General features: G+C 37.1%; 1 non-coding gene across 1 annotated transcript; it reads left to right on the top strand.

Moving 5' to 3' along the window:
* Positions 1-208: 208 nt before the first annotated feature.
* On the top strand, positions 209-315 carry LOC127076967 (small nucleolar RNA R71). The gene has a single exon (XR_007786971.1). It is a non-coding gene; the product is annotated as a small nucleolar RNA R71 (small nucleolar RNA).
* The last annotated feature ends 24,322 nt before the right edge of the window (positions 316-24,637 follow it).

The following is a 24,637-nucleotide window of genomic DNA, read 5'->3' as shown; positions in this document are numbered from 1 at the left end:
CTCGTACATGCCACTTTTCGTTTGAGGTTTCTCTACCATTGTTCGATCGCTTCCCCACTGATAATGATTTTGGGCCATGCTTTCGATAAGTTGATAAGCATCAGCATAAGGTTTATCCATAAGCGCACCACCTGCAGCGGCGTCTATTGTTAACCTTGTGTTGTACAAGAGACCATTATAGAAGGTATGAATTACTAACCAGTCCTCTAAACCATGGTGTGGACAAAGTCTCATCATGTCTTTGTATCTTTCCCATGCTTCGAAAAGAGACTCGTTATCTTTCTATTTAAATCCATTTATCTGGGCTCTCAACATAGCTGTTTTGCTTGGAGGAAAATATCGGGCAAGAAAGACTTTCTTCAACTCGTTCCATGTGGTGACTGAGTTGGAAGGAAGAGACTGAAGCCATCTTCTAGCTTTATCTCTTAACGAGAAAGGAAAGAGACGAAGTCGAATTGCCTCTGAAGTGACACCATTAGCTTTAACAGTATCCGCGTATTGGACAAATACGGATAAATGAAGGTTTGGATCCTCGGTAGGATTTCTAGAGAATTGATTCTGTTGCACTGCTTGTAGCAGCGAAGGTTTAAGTTCGAAGTTGTTTGCTTCGATTGCGGGTGGAGCAATACTCGAATGCGGCTCATCTTGCGATGGAGCGGCGTAATCTCGAAGAGCGCGAGTTGGTTCTGCCATCTCGGGTATCGGCGAAGGAAGAAGATTTTTGAGGTCGGGCACTTCGATAGGAGGGAGATTGTTTGCAGCACGATATTCCCGAATTCGTCGTAAGACTCGGAGATATAGTTCAACGTCGTTGATTCGTAAGTAAAACGGCTCGCCTTGTGAGAGAGTGTGTGGCATACAAATCAACGAAAGAAAAAAAGAAAAATAAAAATTGCCTTAGTCTCTACAGCGTAACAGAAGAGTTACGATATCGACTAAATAAAAGTCCCCGGCAACGGCGCCAAAAACTTGATCGCGACTTTATGAGTCGATTTGGGGTACTAACTGCAAGTGCACAGTTCTATCGCGTAGTTTTAAAAGATATCGATCCCACAGGGACTTATGAATCGATATACCGTTTTCTAAGGTTACTTCGTAAAGCTAAGGCGGATGATACTTTGATTGTTTGGGGGAAAAGTAAAACTAAAATTAGATCTAAATTAAATATCAATTAAGCGGATATCGGTATGTAGTTCGTCGTAATTAGGGAATCAAATCTTCGTTGGTTTCTTGCTTTTAAAATAAATCTTTTCAGTAGACACTATTGATTAAAAGCCTTTTCTCAAACTCTCGCTCTGTTGAATAGACCATGACTTTATATTCACGTAGCTGTCACTTATTAGTTAAGTCCAAAATCACTTTTTGAAAACAACAGAATCTATAGAAACTTTTTTTTAAGAAAACACTAACCGTTTAAACACCCTCGTCTCAAACTCTCGCTCTATTGACTTAGATTACATAATTAAACTTAAATGCTTAACTCTCGTCCTCACATTTAACCTTTAAAAATACTTTTTGAAAAAGATTAGAATTTAATTAACTCTAAAAATTGTTTTCGCCCTGATTTAGAATTAATGTCCAATTTACACTGTCCAGTTAAAAAACTCAAACTTTCGTTCTATTGATTTTAACTTCTTTATGTCTTTTACTCTCGTACAAAAACGTTGGGATTAACCCTGTAAATTGAGACCATAAAAAGAGTGACTTTATTTTTAAATGAAATTAAACCAACTTAGTTTTGATTCCTTCGTTCCGCTTACTTTACATACCGATATCTAAAATACTTAGCCGGACATGCTAAACGGGTCTAAACAATCATCATGCTTAAATAAAACCATCTCAGGCAAACAGTATAAATAAACAGCAATGCAGAGCATATATAAATCAAAATAATAAATTAAAGAACCTGAATAATTAATAGCAATCTTGAACACTCCACCACAGACCGGTTGGATTTGTTCTTGAACTCTTCAATCGGAAAGGAAAATAAAAGCGAAGGAATAAAATACTATGATCTAACGTAAGGTTAGATCCAGTAAAAGATACACAATAGTTTCCGGTGTAGAAACTATTGTGTGAAAAATTAATTAAGTGCTTGAAAGATTGACTGGAAAAGAAAGAAATAAAAATTGCTAACAAAATAGAAAGCTGTAGAAAAGTAATGTTGTAAAATATGCTTGCACGGCGGAAAGAGACCGGCTTCAGGGTTGGATAAAAGCAATTATTTATATTAATCCACTTTTGTAACGGTTTCCGAAAATGCCTTCCGTAAATAGTCTTCACGTTCCAAGAGTCAAGCGGAAGAATAGGCTTCAACGTGCCTCTGTTGCGCGTTAAAAGCCAAAAATATAGGAGAGGGGTGTGACGTTCGTCACACCATGTGTTACGCTCGTAACACAAGGTAGCAGGGCGTGACGCTCGTCACACCTTGTGTGGCGGTCGTCACAGCTTCAGCGCTCCTGGCTTGTGATTGTGGGCTGGGCTTTAGTGGAATTCGCTTCTCATTATCTTTTTGCACCCCCTTTTCTTCCTTTTTCACTTATGCTTCAAATAAGTTACCTGAGACAAATAGAAGGAAAAATACCAAGTAATATCGAATAAAATGAAATAAATCGAAACAAATAATAATATAATTTAATTAAATCGAGTCCAAAAATGTGATATTATTTCATGTTATCAGACACTCTACCATTGAAGGAGGACAGACGCACAAAACCGGTATGGGGAAATAATGTCACCGTAGCAGGGAATCCGAATAATAAAATCAAATGCAATAACAAATGCATAATGAAATATATGATGATGTGTTTTATGTATATATGTATGATTATTATTATGTTGACAAAATCACACAAAGGATGCAAATATCACAGGTTTGAATCACCTCAACAACACTCGGCTAATCTCAACCGGATGGGAACACCAACTGGAGAAAAATGTTGGGGATGAACACCAATAATCTGGCTCTCAATTACTGAACCCTAGCTGGGGAAAGGAGAAAAAGATCTGTTGAGGATCCAAGTTGTCAACTCTGTGGGGAATTTTAGGTCAACGCCATATAAAATGGGGGGCAACCTTGCAGGGGACCAAATCAAACATTGCTTAAGACCAAACACTGCCAGAAGTTAGAGATCTTCGATATCTGAACATGGACTCAGTCGAGGAATACAGGAGATAAAACTCTGCACGTGGTCTGAACCAAATTGCTGAGGATGTGAGCCTTCAACTCAGTTGGGAGAATTTGCAAAAGGGATTGCTCACCAGTTCAACTCTACTGGGGATAAATGATGATCCGTTTGGGAATTATCGCCAAACCAACTGCTTGGGGAGGACCAACAAGGCTCCGCATTATCAAGACTTGCCTGTTCTTGGATTGCTGTTGATATTCTTTATTGAAATAAATTGCTTTTAAAGTGATTGCTTTCATATTTTTAAGAAAAATGATTTTAATTTATTAATTCTTTTCAAAGTTATCATCATAAAAATTCAATTTTATTCAGCTGAAATAAATAAGAGTAGAAACAATTGGATAAAAAGCTCAACTTTATTTAATAGAATGGTAGTCTATAAGTGACAAGACTCCATGGATCTTTACAAAGTTGGAAAATGGTAATTTATATGGAAAAGGGCTACATTGAATACAATGATCACTACTCTCCCTACTGACTCCAACATCTACTGTACTCTTGGCTTTGGTTGAGAATGATAAATCAAAATGAAATGACTTACTCAAAACCGCTCCAATGGCCAGGACCAACTGAATGCAATTACTTTCCATAATCCCTAATTTTTTCCTAGATTTCCCCAAGGCGGGGTACTCAATCTACCGGGATAAATTTCTGTTTTTATGTCTCTAACTTTTGCCTGGATTGCCCTTTCGGGTTTTCAATCCACCGAGACGCTCATTTTTGTCTAAGCCTCCCTTTTGGGTTTTCAACTTAGCGAGCTGTTCTTTTCTTTTTAGGCGAAGTATTTCTTGACTACATCGACATTTACAGGACGAGTGAACTCTTCCCCATCTATAGTTGTAAGAATCAAAGCACCGCATGAAAAGGATCTCTTAACAACATATGGCCCCTCATAATTAGGAGTCCATTTGCCCCTAGCATCAGGTTTGAAAGACAAAATCTTCTTGAGCACAAGGTCACCTTCTCTTAACACACGAGGCCTGACCTTCTTATCAAATGCCTTCTTCATTCGTTGCTGATATAACTGACCATGACACATGGCAACCAATCTCTTCTCTTCAATTAAATTCAATTGGTCATATATGGTCTGACACCATTCATCTTCAGTCAACTCGGCTTCCATCAAGGTACACAGTGATGGGATCTCAGCCTCTACTGGGAGCACAACTTCCATGCCATAGACAAGAGAGAAAGGGGTTGCCCCTGTTGAAGTGCGAACAGATGTACGGTACCTAGGCAGAGCAAACAGAAGCATCTCATGCTAATCCTTGTATGTCACAACCATTTTTTGAATAATCTTTTGATGTTCTTATTTGCAGCTTCAACAACCCCATTCATCTTAGGTCTGTAGGGAGAAGAATTATGGTGTGCAATCTTGAAGTCTTTGTAAAGAGCTTCCACCATATTATTGTTCAAGTTTGATCCATTATCAGTAATGATCTTACTCGGCACACCATAACGACATATAATCTGATTCTTGATAAACCTCAAAACAACTTGCTTGGTCACATTCGCGTGCATTATCATGTGAGAAGGTGGGCAGAAAACATTCCCAACTGGAATGTGGTATTCATCAATGTCGCCTTCGTCAACTGCTTCTTGTTCAATGTTGTCACCTTATTCAAATAAAATAGTAAAGTAATGATCAACTTGTGCCTCATTTTCTTCTTCAACATCTTCGTTTGGAATTATATTTGGTGCATCTTCTTCCGATGCATTGATTATCTATAACATCTGGGTTTGTTAACATTGTTCAAATCTAATATATAAATCAATGTAATGAAACCCATAACATTCATGATTCATGAACATTGTTTCAACATCTTCGTCGTCGTGAACCTTCAATGGAACAAATTTAAATTGATTGTTCCCAAAATGAACAACATTTATGTAAGTTATTTGTGAAACATATCCTGCGTGAAGCTTCATCTCTATCCTTTCTTTCAAATGTTGGAATGATGACCTTCTAATAATAGTGAAACGAAAAATTTTAGTATGTTCAAAGATCAAACCCACTTCATTAGATGCAATAACATTTCCTTTGTGATGGGCATTAACAATGTATTTTTGAGTGTGAGACATGATATAACAATTTATGATGGAATTAATGCTCACAAATGTTATGAAAATGTTTTGAGTCGGTGTAAAATTTCATGAGCAAATGATAGTTATACAAGGATAGTGTTTTTATCATTTTGCACACATATGTGCATGCTGAAACTTGGTCAAATGGTCAAAAAAATAAATTACACTATGTCGCTCATTGAAGGAGTGGTTGGTAGACACCTTTAAGGATTCCGCCCATCCAATGCACGAGTGTCAGATGATAAATTAACTCTGCCACCCATTGTCGGGCCGGGTGGCAGACAAAAAAGTAATTCTTCCGCCCATTCAAAGGGCGGGCACGAATCTTTTGCTGCATGCAGAGATTCCCACGTACATCATGCATGTTTTTACATTCTCTACATTTATCACATATCTACCAACATTAAATTTCTCTACCAATATTTATCTCTACCATTTAATAAACTTTTCTATAAATACATTCTTCTACTACAATCTAAACACACACGATTATTCTAAACTTAATTCTACTTCAAAAATATCTTAATTCTATTGCATAGTTTAATTTTGTTTCTACTTAATTGTTTATACTATTTAACATATTGTTGTTTACTATATCGTTTATACTATTTAACATATTGTTGTTTACTACATTGTTTCTACTACATTGTTTATACTATTTAATATGTTGTTTAACATATTGTTTATCCTATATTATTTGATTTTGTTTATACTATGTTATTTAATTTTGTTTCTACTATGTATTGTTTATAATATATTTGTTTAATGTCTTTTCTTTTTAGAATGAACGGAGCTTCAAACCACGTTCACATGCATACGTCGAGATTCGTCCATATTTGATACAAGCGGGCTTTGGTCAAATTATCAACATAACTTCATACGACATTGATAGAAAATTTCTTCTCGCCTTATACAAAAGATGGAAACCGGAAACCCATACATTTCATCTTCCAACTGGTGAATGCACAATCACTTTGGAGGATGTACATATGTTGTTAGGTTTATGTGTGAATGGTTTAGCAGTTGTTGGCCGCACAAATGTGGCATATGAGACGGTTCAAGAATTATTGGGGGTGACTTTTGAGGACACTAATATAAAAGGGAAGTCCATTAAAATTAAATGGCTAAGGGATCATTACAAGGTTTTCACGTTAGACGAGAATTCCCCTGAGGAAGTGAAACTTATGAAAACTAGAATGTATATTTTATTGCTTTTTGCATGCTTATTATTTCCTGATACTAATGGTAACACTATACATCTTAAAATTTTACCATTATTAGAAGACATAAATAAAATAGGTAGATATAGTTAGGGTGTTGCTACTGTATCACATTGTCGCATCTCGAAAAATACGATCCCTCGCGATGGTCGCGGAAAATAATTTACGTTCGAACAGAGTCGCCACCGAACTTTATTTATCCTGATGAAGGAATAGGAAAATATCGATAAAATCTTTACGAAATGGAATAATGGTCATCGCAACCATATTCGGGTTCGGGAGTGGATTACGTAAGGGGAAGGTATTAGCACCCCTTACGTCCGTTGTACTCAACGGGAACCTTTTAGTTCTAATTTGCGTTTCGAGTGTTAATTTATGTTTGTTTGTTTTATTCGGGTAATTAGAGTATTGAAAAGAGAAATGGATGAGAACCTCAGAAAGGGAAAGGGGAGGTTTTTTTATTAGTGTGCTCACGAAGATACATCAATCTCCTGCCTACGTATCCTTATTGTATAATAAGGAAATCAGAGCATTCGTAGTTCGGGAAACTAAGGTTGGTTGGTGTTTTTTAATGAACAACTGTTTAGATTGCATCCTAAAGGCTAAACGTTGGCTTGTCTACTCTCGGCGGAGGCTTAAGCATTAGTTTGTTGTGCGCATCAGAAAGGATAAAATAGTGTTCTTTTGAAAAGAGTTTTGGTCACACGGGGGTGACGAGTTGGTTTGATGTGTTTGGTGTTTTATTTGATTGGTTTTGATCGCACGAGGGCGAGAAAAGGATAGATTTGATGTGTTGAGATGTTTTTGGTTGGATGACAATTACTCGGATAATCGAGTAAGACAACTCGTATCCTAATAACCGAGAAAGGGAATAGAAGACTCTAAACCACTCTCTGTTTCATCTGAGTATTTATGAAAATAAGGTTGTATATGGTTGATGTATTTTAGAATGAACGACAAGTACTTGAATAGCTGAGTAAGACAACTCATATCCAAGCATTTAAGAAGAGGAGTTGAAAGCTCAAAACCATCTCCCTTTTCGTATAGTTTGTTGAGAAAACGATTTGATTAAGTTGTATGTTTGGCGGAAAATGACAATTGTTCAACTGACCGAGTAAGAAAACTCGTATTCGTCCAATTGAGGAGTGAAGCTGAAAACTCAAAGTCAACTCCTTTTTTTCATTCAACTTATTGTAAAAAAAATGTTTTGATTTAATCAGGGTATTTCAATTGAGTTTGAGAGAAAATACTCGACGTTGGATCGAGGTTTTAGATTTGTGTTTTGGATGAAGTGAATTTATTTAGTGTATTGCTCTTCTACTCGATAAAAATCGAATAGGTCTCATTGTAAGAAAGCCCAAGAGTAAGCTATGTGAGGTTGATGGCGATGCTTTAAAAGTGGTCGACCTACAAGGATGTTTTGAATTGATTTGGAAAAGGCGCACTCGATATTGACCGAGGTTTTATTTACATGTGCATATGAATTGAATTATCTCGAAATGAGATTGCTTATGAATTTTAGCTTATGCAACGTGAATGCAAAGTAACCAACAAGAAATAAAGAGTATCATTGTAAGGTAGCCCAAGAGAAATCCTTTTGTGTGCTAAAGTGACCTATGCTAAACAAAGGATAATGGTCTTACAAACATGTCCCTCTAAGGGGGTGCCATGATGCCATTCTTACAATATGCATGTAAGTTACGGATGAAAATCCAAGTGTTTACAAAATATCACAAAGAGTAAAGGAAGACTTCCAAGCAAAGGTCCTAAGATGAAATCCTCTAAGTCCAAGTTGATTAAGAGTGGAGTGAATGTTTTTGGTCTTTATCATTTTATCATGTTTTTGTTATTTTTAATGTATGATGACAATAAAATAAATAACAAGTAAATAACATGCATGATGAGTTTGTACAATGATGATGATAATGAGTACTTGAATGTAAATTACAAGGTAATGACATAAAAGTAAATCACAAGATAAAGAATGGTAATGTCACAATAATAATGGTTAGTGAATGTAAATGAACAATAAAATAAATTTCAAGGAAGTAAAGTACAATAATGTAAATGTTAGAAGTTAGTAGTTAATGGTTAGTAATAATAAAATAAATTGCAAGGAATTAAGGTGCAATAATATAAATGTTAGTAGTTAATAGTTAGTAGAATAACAATAAGCAAATGGATTGGCAAGTTAATATAGAGAATATGGTTTCATCTATGCATCAAATTACTCATATATGGGTGAAATAGAGGCAATCTATCAATGTCTCAAGGTATCATGAATGATCTATTGATCAACCATTAATAGGTTTGAAACATTGAAGATTTAATCATCTCTAAACAAAAATTGCCATGATCTAATAGAACTCATCAACCAAATAAATATGAAAATAAGTCAACAATAAATATTAAATGATAACCAGAAACAATGTAAAGGAAATGGTTTCATCTATGTATCAAATGACCCAAACATGGTTGAAATAGAGGCAACCTATCAATGCCTCAAAGTATCATGAAGGATCTATTGATCAATCATTAATAGGTTTGAAACATTGAAGGTTTTATTAACTCTAAACAACCTTAGTCATGATATAATAGATCTCGTCAACCAAATAAATGTAAATGATAACAAGAAACAAAGTTTGATTGAAAATGGTGGATAAAAAGTAATAAGAGCAAAAAATCCCCAAAAGGGTGTAAACCCAACAAAAACCACTTGTCTCAAAGTTGACTCAAATATCTCTCAAAATACAACCCAAGAGTAAAAATCCATTTTTTAAACACAAAACAAAACCAAAAATATCAAGGAGTTTGAGTCTAAAATATTACCAAGATTGTGGTGTCAAAACTAGGTTGTTGTTGTGTTTGGGTTTGAGAATGAAGCAAAAAGCTTGGAAGAGGGTGGCTATGGTTGTTGTGGTAGGAAAATGGAAGATAAGGAAGGTGTATGTTTACGTGGTGGTGGTGAATGATTATGTAAGTGAAGGTTAGAAGTTTGCTACTATTTTGGTTGTGTGGAGATTGTGGATTTTTTTCATGGTGGTTGGGTGGTTCAAAGAAGAAAAGAGGGTTTGGGTGAGTTAGGGTTTAGGTTGAAAAGAGGGAGCTTGAATGTGATTTGGAAAGAGATTTTGTGGCTTTCAAGCTTGAAAAATGAGTGAGGATAATGCTCTATTTATAGGGGAAGCAAAGGGATTGAAGTGGGTGAACCAAAAGGTCCTTTGTGTAAAAAACAGAGTTGTTTCTACTGTCTGCGCAGGTGTAATCGGTTACCCTGATTAGGGTAACCGGTTACACAATCCCAAAATGGCCAAAAAATTAGTTTTTGGTCTGGGTAATCGGTTACCCTGATTAGGGCAACCGGTTACCCAGTTTTTTTTTTTAATAATGAATGTATGCATGTGCGGTAGGGTCATGGGTCAGATGAAAGTTGTATCGGGGTAGGGACAAAATTGGGGTACGATAGTTGCCCCTATTTAATTACCTTGAACCAGAAAGTACGAATGACAGCAATCTTTGTACATTCGCGGTGGAAGATAATTAAATACTTGAAAGACCTGAATTTTGTCCTTTGAAATGTAAGGAAGAAATGCAAAAACAAAATGCAGTGAGAAATATAGTAAGAAAAGGTTATCGAAAGGTAAAATAAAACAATCAAGACCCTTTGGGAATTATCAGAGCAACATCTTGGATGCCATGATCGAGATATTCCGACAATAGAACGATACGTCAAGGGTATCTAAGACTTTTCGAAAATTAGCAGAACATTGTTTTGAACAGAAACACAATATTCTCTGGGGATCAACGGAGTAGTTCCTTACATGATATAATCGAGATATTCCAACAAGGGAATGATACCTCAATCGTATCTGAGATTCTCCGAGGATACTAGAGCAGTATCCTGAAAACAAATGAGATTCTTCAAATGAATGAAACAGCATCTCAAATAGACAAATGAGATTCTTCGGATAAATGAAGTAGTATCTCAAACAGATAATGAGATTCTTCAGATAAATGAAGCAGTATCTCAAACAGGCAAATGAGATTCTTTGGATAAATGAAGCAGTATCTCAAACAGATAAATGAGATTCTTCAGATAAATGAAGCAGTATCCCAAACAGTAAAAATGAGATTCTCTGTATCGAGTCGAAGAAGCATCTTATATGATAGAATTAAGATATTCCAGCAGGGAAAAATACCTTAATTGAATCTAAGACTCTCCGAGGATACTTAGAGCAGTATCTCTAAAAACTCTGAAATGAGACTCTTCACATTGATGAAGCAGCATCTCAAACAGTAAAAATGAGATTCTCTGTATCGAGTTGAAGCAACATCTTATATGATAGAATTAAGATATTCCAACAAGGGAAAGATACCTTAATTGAATCTAAGACTCTCCGAGGATACTTAGAGCAGTACCTCTAAAAAATCTAAAATGAGACTCTTCATATTGATGAAGCAGTATCTCAAACAGTAAAAATGAGATTCTCTGTATCGAGTCGAAGCATCATCTTATATGATAGAATTAAGATATTCCGAACAAGGGAATGATACCATAATTGAATCTAAGACTCTCCGAGGATACTTAGAGCAGTATCTCTAAAAAATATGAAATGAGACTCTTCATATTGATGAAGCAGTATCTCAAACAGTAAAAATGAGACTCTCTGTATCGAGTCGAAGCAGCATCTTATATGATAGGATTAAGATATTTCGAACAAGGGAATGATACCTTAATTGAATCTAAGACTCTCCGAGGATACTTAGAGCAGTATCTCTAAAAAATCTGAAATGAGACTCTTCAAATTGATGAAGCAGTATCTCAAACAGTAAAAATGAGATTCTCTGTGTCGAGTCGAAGCAGCATCTTATATGATAGAATTAAGATATTCCAACAAGGGAAAGATACCTTAATTGAATCTAAGACTCTCCGAAAATATTAGAGCAGTATCTCTAAAAGAATCTAAAATGAGACTCTTCATATTGATGAAGCAGCATCTCAAACAATAAAAATGAGATTCTCTGTATCGAGTCGAAGCAGCATCTTATATGATAGAATTAAGATATTCCAACAAGGGAAAGATACCTTAATTGAATCTAAGACTCTCCGAGGATACTTAGAGCAGTACCTCTAAAAAATCTGAAATGAGACTCTTCATATTGATGAAGCAGTATCTCAAACAGTAAAGATGAGATTCTTTGTATCGAGTCGAAGCAGCATCTTATATGATAGAATTAAGATATTCCGAACAAGGGAATGATACCTTAATTGAATCTAAGACTCTCCGAGGATACTTAGAGCAGTATCTCTAAAAAATCTGAAATGAGACTCTTCATATTGATGAAGCAGTATCTCAAACAGTAAAAATGAGATTCTCTATATCGAGTCGAAGCAGGATCCTATATCATAGGATTAAGATATTCCGAACAAGGGAATGATACCTTAATTGAATCTAAGACTCTCTGAGGATACTTAGAGTAGTATCTCTAAAAAATATGAAATGAGACTCTTCAAATTGATGAAGCAGTATTTCAAACAGAGAGATGAGATTCTTTAGATAAATGAAGCAGTATCTTGAATATTCGTCTTTTGGGGGAATTTTAAGAAAAGACTCCTTTTGAGGGAGACATACTGGAAATGCTCTGCAGAGGAAAAAGCTCATAAGAGACTTTTTAGGGTAACCTCTGCCTGGGGAGCAATGATAGCAAAGAAAATGCTGGGAATGTCATTATTAATCATAAAGTTAAAAAATGATTTGATGAGAAATAATTCCACGAGCATATGCAGGGTGATAACTTTATTTGGAAATGAGGAATGTCTAAGATATTCATGAATGACCTTGGATCCTGATATTTTGATTTTTGTATGATGTTCCACTTTGAGTGGGAATACCATGCATGGGATGATGCATGAGATGCATGTAAGTATGCAATTGCTGGGGATATTTGGATGTGTATGAGAATGTAAATGATCTTTTTATTTTGTATAAGGTTATGCATAAGTATGCTGATGATTGATATGACTGTGTTTTTTCGAATTTTCTGTTTGGTAGGAACACCATGTATGGATGATTCGTGTGATGCATGTGGGAATGCAACTGGGTAATTGGATGTTTTTGTAGGGTTTAATTCTTGATTGCCTATGAGGTTGGACTTTAAATGGGAACTGCCAAATGAGAAATGGTGAAGGAGATTGAACTTCCAGATGAGGACAAGACTTGAAGGATATGTTACCAGACGCAAACTGGTGAAAATAATTGAAATGTCAGACGGGACTGAATTTGTTTTTGTTTATCAGACAGGGACTGATTTTTAAAGTAGGCTACCAGACGAGAACAGGTGGAAATAATTGACTACCAGACGAGAACTGGTATCGAAATAGGTGACCTACCAGACGAGAACTTGTATTAAGAGATAATTTACCAAACGAGAACTGGTATTAAGAGATAATTTACCAGACGAGAACTGGTATTAAGAGATAATTTACCATACAAAAACTGGTATTAAGAGATAATTTACCAGACGAGAACTGGCATTAAGAGATAATTTACCAGACGAGAACTGGTATTAAGAGATAATTTACCAGACGAGAATTGGTATTTGGCAAATGATTTGTCGTACAAGAACTGATTTTTGATATAGTTTGCCAGACGGGAACTGGACTTTGGAATAAGTTGCCAGACGAGAACTGGACTTTGAAATAAATTGCCAGACGGGAACTGACAGAGGTTTGGCCAAGCGATGTTGGGCTTTGGTGTCAGATTTTGTGTTTCAAGGCTTTTTGATGTCAGGTTCATGTTATGGGGGGTTATGCCTGATAAATGATATGATATGCATTGCTTTATGCTAGAGCAAAGCGACATGACTAATGCATGATGATGATTTATGTAATGATTTGCAGGTTTTCAAAATGCCCCTGCGTGGGTATTGGAAGAGAAGGTTCTTTGTAGAAAGGCTTCTGTCTGCCAGATGGTTGTTTTATGGGATGATAGCATGATTCCCCGACACTCATCTTGAACTCTGCACTTGCTGACTTGCGAAAAAGCTTTTGCTTGAACTGCGTGAAACATGGAGAGGACTCGCTCCTGTATGGCTCATTTTGTCCTAATGTGATGGGTCTACGCAAAATGTTTACCTCGAAAGTGAAGGTGAGAAAAACAAGAAAGGGGGGGTTTGAATTGTTTGGAAAAATAAGCGTTTTTCAAAATGAAAATCACACAAGGATTTTATACTGGTTCGCTTATAACACAAAGCTACTCCAGTCCACCCGGCCAAGGTGATTTTGCCTTCAACAAGGACTTAATCCACTAATCTTGAAAGATTACAAACAACGCCTAAGAGAAAAATCTCTTAGTCCTCTCAAGTTTACAGACTACACTAAGTCACTTGAGGAAATCAACAAACAATAAATGAAAGATTTATGTAATCTAGAGTGCTTCTAAGAAAGCAAGTATTACAATATTAAGAACAAGAGTTTTTCACGTTATAAGCAAAAGCTTCGTGAAGATCTTAGAGAGAAAGAGTGTTTTGCTTGACTTGGTGTTTCAGTATAATTTTGGCTTGTTGGCTTACTGATTTCTTGGTTTCTTCAAGGTTGATTGCAGCCTATTTATATACTCGTTGAAGTAGTAGTTGAAACTGGTGGATATTGAGATGAAGTAACGCCATCACATAAATAGCTTCTGCAGGATGACTTTTTCTTCTTGAAATGACTACTTACCACAAGTAGTATTTTCTTTATTGAGATTGGAGATTAACGTCTCTTTCTTAATTAGGAAATCCATTTGCAAATCTTTTCTTGACTTAAACGTTACTCTTTCATGATTAGCAATTCCATGCTCAGAGTATTTGTGTTTCTGGAGAAACTTGGAATCTTGCTTCTGATGTTAATCTCTTGTGAGTTCTGATGGATTCTTCAGATAGTGCCAAGAGCTTCTGAAGTTAGACAAACCTTTGTTCAGAGTCAAAACTTCTAGAGCTTACTACTTGTCCAGATGCTTCTGATACTTTGATGTTTTGCTCAGAGTTAGAACTTCTTGACATTGTTTCCACTTCAGATGCTTCTGATCATTTGATATTTTGTATCTGATCTTGTTTTGTATCTGATGACATCATCAGATTTCTTCCTTCTTTCTTTAGAATCCTGCACACTTAGAAACTTTTCGTTAGGGTGCCATTTTTGGTTTCATCCTTTGTTATCATCAAAATCAAGGAATCTGTTGTAGAACAATTTTTGTTCTTACAATCTCCCCCTTTTTGATGATGACAAAACAACCTTAATTAGCAGATGAAACATATAAAATATCAGATCAGATAGACCGAAGCTTCCCCTGAGATGATGTTAGGGAGTTCAGAAGTTCTTACCAGAGTTTCTTAAGTACAGAGGTTTCTGAAACTTTCTGCAATTTCTTAAGTCCAGGTTAGATAAATTTTATTTTTAAGAAAAAGAATAAATATGTTGCAGAATGCTTAAGGTATTAGACAATGTTTTCATCAGAGCTATTAATTACTTCTCCCCCTTTTTGTCAGAATCAAAAAGACATAGTAGAAAATAAGTAAAGAGAAAATAAATAAAGAGAAAAACTGGAATTCATAGATAGAAGCACAAAGGCAACAAGAAAAACATCAGAGTCAGAGAGATAGCAAAAACAAAGACAACAGGCAAGCCAAAAAATAAATCCTAAGTGCCTAAGGATTCGGAGGCGGAGGCATTCTCTGAAGCAACATTGCAAGCATGCTCTGGATGTTTTCGTTGACAGTATCTTGCTTGTCCATTTTGGCCCGGAGTTCATTCTGATCTTGCTTGAGTTCTTTCAGAGTCTGAAGAACCGTAGGAATCACAGAAGAGGACTCCCCCAGAGTCAGAGCCTTCTGAGCTTCAGCTTCAGCAGCAGCTTGAGCTTCTGCATCTGCCAGAGCCTTTGCTTCAGCTTCCTTTTGCCTTAGGATTTCCGCTTCCTTAGCAAGTCTTTCTTCTTCTATCCTTCTTGCTTCTTCTGCTTCTCTGGCAATTCTCTCTTCCTCAAGCCTTCTGGCGTCAGCTTCTCTGGCAAGTCTCTCCTGGAGTCTTGCCTCAGCATCTCTGATGTAGCCATTTCTGACTTGTTCAGAGATGCCCTTCAGTCTAAAGGCCTCAGATGTCATCCAGCCAATGACTCTGTTCCAGTGTGTCCTTACAGATTCAGGATCATCACTAATTTCAGAGTTAGTGACCAGAGAATCGACCTTTTGAACTGAAGCCTCTGCAATCATCAAGATGGCTTCCTTTAGGGTAGGTGTAGAAAGTTCAGGTTCAGGTTCTGGTTCAGAGGTATGAGGTGGAGGGCTGAGATTTAAGGTTTGAGGTTCAGATTCTGACTCAGGTTGGGGTTCAGATTCTGCTTCTGGTGAAGGTTCAGATGTTTGGGGTGAAGCATAAAGAGGGTTTAAATCTAAAGGTTCAGATTCTGGTTCTGGTTCAGCGGAGATGTTTGGTGGGTTGATATCAGAAGTGGGATGGTCAGAGGGTTGGTTTTCAGAAGGTATGGTGGTTGTTTGTTGTGGTGGAGGTGAAGTTGCTTCAGATTGTGTTTGTGTTTGTTGTTGTGAAGCAAGTTTATGAGCGTAAAGTGTGGCTATGGTTGGGGATTCAGGGTCAGAAAATGCAGGGTCAGAAGAGACAGAAACATATGGAGGTGATTCTGGTTCAGAGGATGATGAAGATGAAGTGCTTTGGTGGGTTTGTGCAGGTTTAGAGGGAGGTATGAAAGTACGGGCTATATTTAGAACTGGTGTAGGTTGGGAGATTTTGGTGATTGAGGGTGAAATATCAGAGGTGGTATAAATAGGTTGTGAAGAGAGAGGATTAGAAGAAGCCATCAGAGGATTAGAGGTAACAGGAGGAACAGACTTACCAGTTGATATATTCAGAGGAGCTGAAGATTTGCTTCCAGAAGTTTCTCCGAGTCTGGCCTTCTTTGCCTGAGATGCTACCTTCTTTTCAGAAAGACCTCTCTTGTATCTGACGAAGTCTTCTTCAGAGTCTAGACAGTCGTCGAGGCTGAAATCAGAGACGTCAACACCTTCTTCCAGCAGACGATGAAGATAGATAGCAACAGCGTCTCTGGGTTCATTCTTGAAGAATCTGGCAAGGCCATGAGGCATCTTCCTCTGATCTTTCAAACTATCCCAGGATGTATCCAGAGTTGGCCTGACTTGAATTTTCTTGATAATCCCCATACTCTTGAGGTTTCTGGCATTCAGAGGCTTCCCCACATCTATTGCCAGATCATCCATCAGCTTGGTCTTTTCCAGCTCGTCTACCAGTCCATGCTCAATGAAGACGTCAGAAAGCAATCTTCCCAGAGGAATGTAGGATCTGGGCTTCATATTGTTTCTGGTTTCTCTGACCGAATCTCTCAGATATCTGAAGAGGAGAGCAGGGAGGCAGATCTTCACACCCTTCTGAATACAGTACAGAATGCATTTCTGGTCTGCATTGATGTAATCAGAAGAGTTAGAGGCTGGACGATGATGAATTGTTCCCAGAATAATCTTCAGCCACACTCTGAGGTTCTGGTGCAGCTCCTTGTTCTTAGAGGGGTTTCCTTCAACGTTGGGTTTGAAGATTGTTGGGTTTATCACATCTGTAATGCGCTTTGACCTAGGAGGGATGTTGTAAATCCTTTTTCCTCCACTTCGCTCCATGTTCAACAAGGAGGCAATAGACCCTTCAGTAATAACAATCTTCACCCCCAGAACATATGAGACGATGAAGTTGTCATCTGCATCAGCATGTCTCCAGAACTCCTTGACAAGAAGTGGGTAAATAGGACCATAAAGTCTTTGGAAATAGTTTTCCCACCCTTGTTGACGAAGTTCTCCAGTTAGATCAACGCCATTCCTCTTCAAGTTTTCGAAATCAACAAGCGATTCGCACAACACATCCAAACCTTCAAAAGGAGTTGAAAGGTTGATATGGCGTTCACGGTCAAGAACGTGGGGTTCTTTGTAAACAGGAGTGACGGTGACGCCTGTAACCGTTGGAGTTTGAGTGTTTGAGGTTTGAGCAGTAGAAGTTGATTCCGTTTCTTGAGAGAAGTTAAAGACTTGCTGTTGTTGAGCGTCCATGGTGAAGAAGAAGATGAAGATGAAGAACTTGCAGAGAATGCTTGAGAGAAGGGTTTAGGGTTTTAGAGTGAGTGAGAGTGATAAGTGTGTGAAATGTGAGAAAAAATGTTTATATACTCTAAGTAAAACATGCAAAACGACACACATTCCAGCGTTAGCACAAAAATCAAAATAGCACGTTTGGGGGGAAAAATGATTACAGCTAATAAATGAATGTCTAATCCCAACAGTACGCACACTGCTCGAGGAGAACTCAAACGTTCTGACCTTTGAATTTCTTTTGACAGCTGTCTAGAAGTTCTAGGGTTAGACGCTTAGTGCTCCACGTGTTGATGTATCTGATCTTCAGGAATACCAAAGGATTGGTTTTTGAAGATTTCTAACTCAGATATCTTCTTAACTTGGTAGAAGTATCAGAGTCAGAGGCAGAAGTACATTTGTCTACATCAGAGTCACATTTTACATTTTCAGAGCCATATTTCACTCAGGGCAATTTTTAATGTTCAGATGTTCTAAGATAAAAAGAAATCTATCTTCAGCTAGAGGCTTAGTAAAGATATCTGCCCATTGATGTTCTGTATCAATGAACTTCAATGTTACTATCCCTTTCTGAACATAGTCTCTGATAAAATGATGTTTTATTTCTATGTGTTTGGCTCTGGAATGTAGAATGGGATTCTTACTTAAACAAATAGCAACAGTATTATCACAAAAGATAGGAATGTTACTCTCAAAGATTTGTAGATCTTCTAGCTGATGCTTCATCCAGAGCATCTGAGTTGTGCACAGTGATGCTGAGATGTATTCTGCTTCTGCAGTTGATAGAGCAATAGTTGACTGTCTTTTGCTAGCCCAGGAGATTAGATTGTTTCCCAGAAGCTGGCAATTCCCAGATGTGCTTTTTCGTTCTATTCTATCTCCTGCATAATCTGCATCACAATAACCCGAGAGTCTATACTCTGATGTTTTCTCATACATCAGGCCCAGGTTAGGAGTTCCTTTCAGATACTTAAGAATTCTCTTAACTGATGTTAAATGAGATTCTCTAGGATCTGATTGGAATCTGGCACAAAGACAGACACTAAAGAGAATATCAGGACGAGTAGCAGTCAGATAGAGAAGAGAGCCTATCATACCTCGATAGAGCTTCTGACAAACCTTGTTGCTTACCTCTTCCTTTTCAAGAATGCAAGTTGGGTGCATGGGAGTTTTTGCAGAGTTGCATTCAGTCATATCAAACTTCTTCAGAACGTCTTTAATATATTTACTTTGATGGACGTACGTGACTTCTGGAGTTTGATTAATTTGAATTCCCAGAAAGAACTTTAGTTCTTGCATTAAACTCATCTCAAATTCTGCCTGCATTAACTTAGAAAATTCTTGGCAAACAGAGATATTAGCAGAACCAAAAATAATATCATCAACATAAATCTGGCATATCATGAGATCATTATTAAGGTTTTTACAGAAGAGTGTAGAATCAACTTTCCCTCTGATAAAATTTTGTTCCAGAAGAAAATTGCTTAATCGTTCATACCAAGCTCTGGGAGCTTGTTTAAGTCCATATAAGGATTTCTTAAGTTTAAAAACATGTTCTGGAAAATTTGAATTTTCAAAACCTGGAGGTTGGTTGACATACACTTCTTCTGATATATAACCATTAAGGAATGCACTCTTGACATCCATTTGATATAATTTAATAGAATGATTAATAGCAAAAGATACAAGAAGACGAATAGATTCTAACCTCGCGACTGGAGCAAAAGTTTCATTATAGTCAATACCTTCTTGTTGACTGTAACCTTGAGCTACCAGTCGAGCTTTGTTTCTGACAACTTCTCCTTTCTCGTTCAGCTTGTTTCTGAAAACCCATCTGGTTCCAATGACATGAGTGCCTCTGGGTTTAGGAACGAGATCCCAGACATCATTCTTTGAGAATTGATCCAATTCTTCTTGCATAGCTGTCACCCAGTCGTTATCCTGAAGTGCTTCATCACAGGATATAGGCTCAATCAGAGACACTAGTCCCAGAGGAGTATCTTTAGAGGTCCTGAAGGTAGATCTGGTTCTGACAGGTTCGTCCTTGTTTCCCAGAATCAAATCTTCAGATACATTGATACGACTTTTGACTTTCTTTGGGATTTCTGGAGATTTAATTTCTTCAGAGTTTTGAGTGACAGTTGCTTCTGGAGTTTTATCAGACTCTACAAGAGTGATTTCCAAATCTGCAAACTTTTCAACTAGCTTTGACTTTTCAGGGTCAAGCTTATCATCAAATCTGACATGAATTGATTCTTCCACAATTTTGGTTTCTGTGTTGTATACTCTGTAGCCTTTAGAGCGTTCTGAGTATCCTAACATAATACCTTTCTGTGCTTTAGAATCAAACTTGTTCAGATGTTCTTTAGTATTTAATATAAAACAAGAACATCCAAAAGGATGAAAATATGAAATGTTTGGTTTTCTTCCTTTACACAATTCATAGGGAGTCTTTTCCAGAATAGGTCTTATAGAGATTCTATTCTGAATGTAACACGCTGTATTTACAGCTTCTGCCCAAAAGTGCTTTGCTACATTAGTTTCATTGATCATGGTTCTGGCCATCTCTTGGAGTGTCCTATTCTTCCTCTCTACAACTCCATTTTGTTGTGGAGTTCTAGGGCAGGAGAAATCATGGGATATTCCATTAGAATCAAATAATTCTTCAAAATCTTTATTTTCAAATTCTCCACCATGATCACTTCTGACTCTAATAATTTTAGAGTCAAATTCTTTTTGCACTTTGGAACAGAAACTTGTGAATACAGAGTGAGACTCACTCTTGTGCTTTAGGAATTTTACCCATGTCCAGCGACTGTAATCATCAACAATGACTAGTCCATACTTCTTTCCATTAACTGATGCTGTTTTCACAGGACCAAATAAGTCAATGTGAAGAAGTTCCAGAGGCTTAGAGGTAGAAACAACATTTTTCTTTTTAAAGGATGTTTTTGAAAATTTTCCTTTCTGACAAGCTTCACATAGAGCATCTGAAGAAAACTTCAGTTTAGGTAGGCCTCTGACTAACTCGAGTTTAGTTAGCTGAGAAAGTTTCCTCATGCTAATGTGGCCCAAGCGTCTATGCCATACCCATTGCTCTTCGTGAACTGACATTAGACATTTAACATTTTGATCTTTTAAATCAGAAAGATTTATTTTGTAAATGTTGTTTTTCCTCTTGCCTGTGAAAAGGATAGAGCCATCGTTCTGATTAATGGCTTTACATGTTTTTTGATTGAAGATTACATCATAACTGTTATCACTTAATTGACTTACGGATAACAAGTTATGCATTAATCCTTCTACATAAAGAACATCAGATATAGAGGGAAGAGTACCATTACCAATAGTTCCGGAGCCTCTGATCCTTCCTTTCTGATCTCCTCCGAAACCTACAAATCCAGCGTCTTTAAGTTCCAGACTTTGGAACATAGACTTTCTTCCCGTCATGTGTCGCGAGCATCCAGAGTCCAGGTACCATGACTGGTGTCTGAACTTTGCTGCATAGGATATTTGCAACATAGATAATCTTATCTTTCGGTACCCAGAATCTCTTGGGTCCTTTTAGATTAGTTTTCCCAGAGTTTCTTATAACTTTGGGTCTTCTAGCATTTTTAAATTTGTGTTCTTGTGTGTGTGTGTAGTGATATGAAAAAGGAGATTTAATTTGATCACTTGTAGAAGTTTTATCTTCCTTAGGATCATACCCAATTCCCCTTTTATTGTTCTGACTTACTCCATAAATCATGGATGCCATAATACTCCTATCTATCCCATTCTTCAGAAATTCTTGAAAGGCTTCTTCATATTTATAAATAATTTTATTTGAAGTTTGTGGTGCTTGAGATAACATTTCTTCTAATTCTGAGCTTTTTGTCTTTGCTTCATCTCTTTCTAACATTAAAGATTTGATTGTATCTTCTTGTGATAGAATTGTTAACTCAAGTTCACTACACTCTTCAAATTTTGCTTTAAGACAGCCTTTAATATTTTTAAACTTTTGTTTTAATTTCTGATAAGAGGTAAGAGTTTCTGACAAACATGATTCTAAGTCAGATCGAGAAAGTTCAGAAAATACCTCTTCAGATTCTTCATCTGAGCTGCTGGATGTGGTAGCCATAAATGCTACGTTGGCCTGTTCATCAGAGTCAGATTCTGATGATCCAGATTCACTATCATCCCAGGTAGCCAACAGTCCTTTCTTTGTTCTGAAGGTGTTTTTCTTGAAGCTTTCTTTTCTAGGGTTGTCTTTCTTTAGCTTAGGGCATTCATTCCTGTAATGACCTGTTTCTTTACATTCATAACAGGTAATATCTTTGTTAGCTTTACCTTTTGAAGTTGACTCTGATCGATCCCCTCTGGGTCTTGGTCTTCTGAAGTTGTTGTTCCTCTTTTTCCAGAGTTGCTTAACTCTTCTGGTTAGTAGGGACAACTCTTCTTCATCATCAGAGTCTTCAGGTTCAGAGTCGTCAGTATCTTCAGTTTCTGCCTGGAGAGCTTTGGTTCTGTCAGGTTTCCGTCTTTCAGATCTGGACTTTAGCGCTACGGACTTGTTCCTTTTCTGAGGTTCATCCTCCTCTAGTTCTATCTCATGACTTCTGAGAGAACTAACAAGTTCTTCAAGGCTGATATTGTTCAGATCCTTTGACAGCTTCAGAGCAGTAACCATAGGTCTCCATTTCTTTGGCAGACTTCTGACTATCTTCTTAACATGATCTGCAGTTGTGTATCCTTTGTCTAGCACTTTAAGACCTGCAATAAGAGTTTGAAATCTGGAAAACATAGCCTCTATAGCTTCATCATCTTCCATTTTGAAGGCTTCATATTTCTGGATAAGCGCCAGAGCCTTCGTCTCCTTGACTTGGGAGTTTCCTTCATGGGTCATCTTCAGAGAGTCAAGTATATCTTTGGCTGTCTCTCTGTTGGTGATCTTTTCATATTCGTTGTATGATATAGCATTTAGAAGTATTGTTCTGGCCTTGTGATGATTTTTGAAGATACGTTTCTGATCTTCTGACATCTTGTTTCTGGGAACCTCAGCTCCATTTTCCAAGACTGGAGGTGTATATCCATCTGTGACAATGTCCCAGAGGTCAGCATCATAACCCAGAAAGAAACTTTCGATTCTATCTTTCCAGTAATCAAATTTCTCTCCATCAAAAACAGGAGGCTTAGCATTGTAAGAATCTCTTTCATTTGAGTGGGCCATTGTTTTTCTCGTACTGGATCTCTCTACACGGTTAAGTGTTTGATTGGAAAATCAATAACAGAGCCGGAGCTCTGATACCAATTGAAGGTGAGAAAAACAAGAAAGGGGGGGTTTGAATTGTTTGGAAAAATAAGCGTTTTTCAAAATGAAAATCACACAAGGATTTTATACTGGTTCGCTTATAACACAAAGCTACTCCAGTCCACCCGGCCAAGGTGATTTTGCCTTCAACAAGGACTTAATCCACTAATCTTGAAAGATTACAAACAACGCCTAAGAGAAAAATCTCTTAGTCCTCTCAAGTTTACAGACTACACTAAGTCACTTGAGGAAATCAACAAACAATAAATGAAAGATTTATGTAATCTAGAGTGCTTCTAAGAAAGCAAGTATTACAATATTAAGAACAAGAGTTTTTCACGTTATAAGCAAAAGCTTCGTGAAGATCTTAGAGAGAAAGAGTGTTTTGCTTGACTTGGTGTTTCAGTATAATTTTGGCTTGTTGGCTTACTGATTTCTTGGTTTCTTCAAGGTTGATTGCAGCCTATTTATATACTCGTTGAAGTAGTAGTTGAAACTGGTGGATATTGAGATGAAGTAACGCCATCACATAAATAGCTTCTGCAGGATGACTTTTTCTTCTTGAAATGACTACTTACCACAAGTAGTATTTTCTTTATTGAGATTGGAGATTAACGTCTCTTTCTTAATTAGGAAATCCATTTGCAAATCTTTTCTTGACTTAAACGTTACTCTTTCATGATTAGCAATTCCATGCTCAGAGTATTTGTGTTTCTGGAGAAACTTGGAATCTTGCTTCTGATGTTAATCTCTTGTGAGTTCTGATGGATTCTTCAGATAGTGCCAAGAGCTTCTGAAGTTAGACAAACCTTTGTTCAGAGTCAAAACTTCTAGAGCTTACTACTTGTCCAGATGCTTCTGATACTTTGATGTTTTGCTCAGAGTTAGAACTTCTTGACATTGTTTCCACTTCAGATGCTTCTGATCATTTGATATTTTGTATCTGATCTTGTTTTGTATTTGATGACATCATCAGATTTCTTCCTTCTTTCTTTAGAATCCTGCACACTTAGAAACTTTTCGTTAGGGTGCCATTTTTGGTTTCATCCTTTGTTATCATCAAAATCAAGGAATCTGTTGTAGAACAATTTTTGTTCTTACAGAAAGGATTTTGAAAGCAATTGTACCATAATTTGGAGATGGATTGCCCCAGAATTTTGATCCATGAAAGGATTTATCCTTGGTTAACCGACTCTTGGAGTGGTTGAATTTTCTGTGCTCTTGAGGTAGCTTGCCCCGGTATGAGCGTTGAAGCGACTTAACTCACCCTAACTGAATATTGAAGGGGTATGCCCCTGGCCAACAGAACCTCTAGGTGATCTGCCCCTAGTTAATAGAATTCTGAGATGATTTACTCTAGATCAAATGATTCTTGAAATGACTTGTCCCTGATTAACAGATGTTGGAGACTATTTAGGACTGACCAATTCTTGGAGTAATTTTCCTATGATCAACTTGATGTTTTGGGTGGCATGCACCTGATTCGTGGGTTGTGAGGTAGTCTTGATTCGGGTCAGCACCAACGAATGTCCAAGTTCCTCTGGTTGTTCCTTATTGTTGGAATTTCCCTGACGTCAAGTACTGTCTTGCAGTTAAAATTGTTTATTCAGAAATGGTAATTTTAATGTGATACTCATGCAAGTTTTGAAAAAGAGTCATTTATTGGAATGATGTGATAGTATGTGGCAAGTGGACCATGAGTCCAA

This window comes from Lathyrus oleraceus, chromosome 4 (assembly GCF_024323335.1).
Source record: "Lathyrus oleraceus cultivar Zhongwan6 chromosome 4, CAAS_Psat_ZW6_1.0, whole genome shotgun sequence".
In the NCBI taxonomy this organism is placed as follows: domain Eukaryota; kingdom Viridiplantae; phylum Streptophyta; class Magnoliopsida; order Fabales; family Fabaceae; genus Lathyrus; species Lathyrus oleraceus.
The sequence above is the reverse complement of the archived record's forward strand: the minus strand, read 5'-3'. Positions and strand labels throughout refer to the sequence as shown.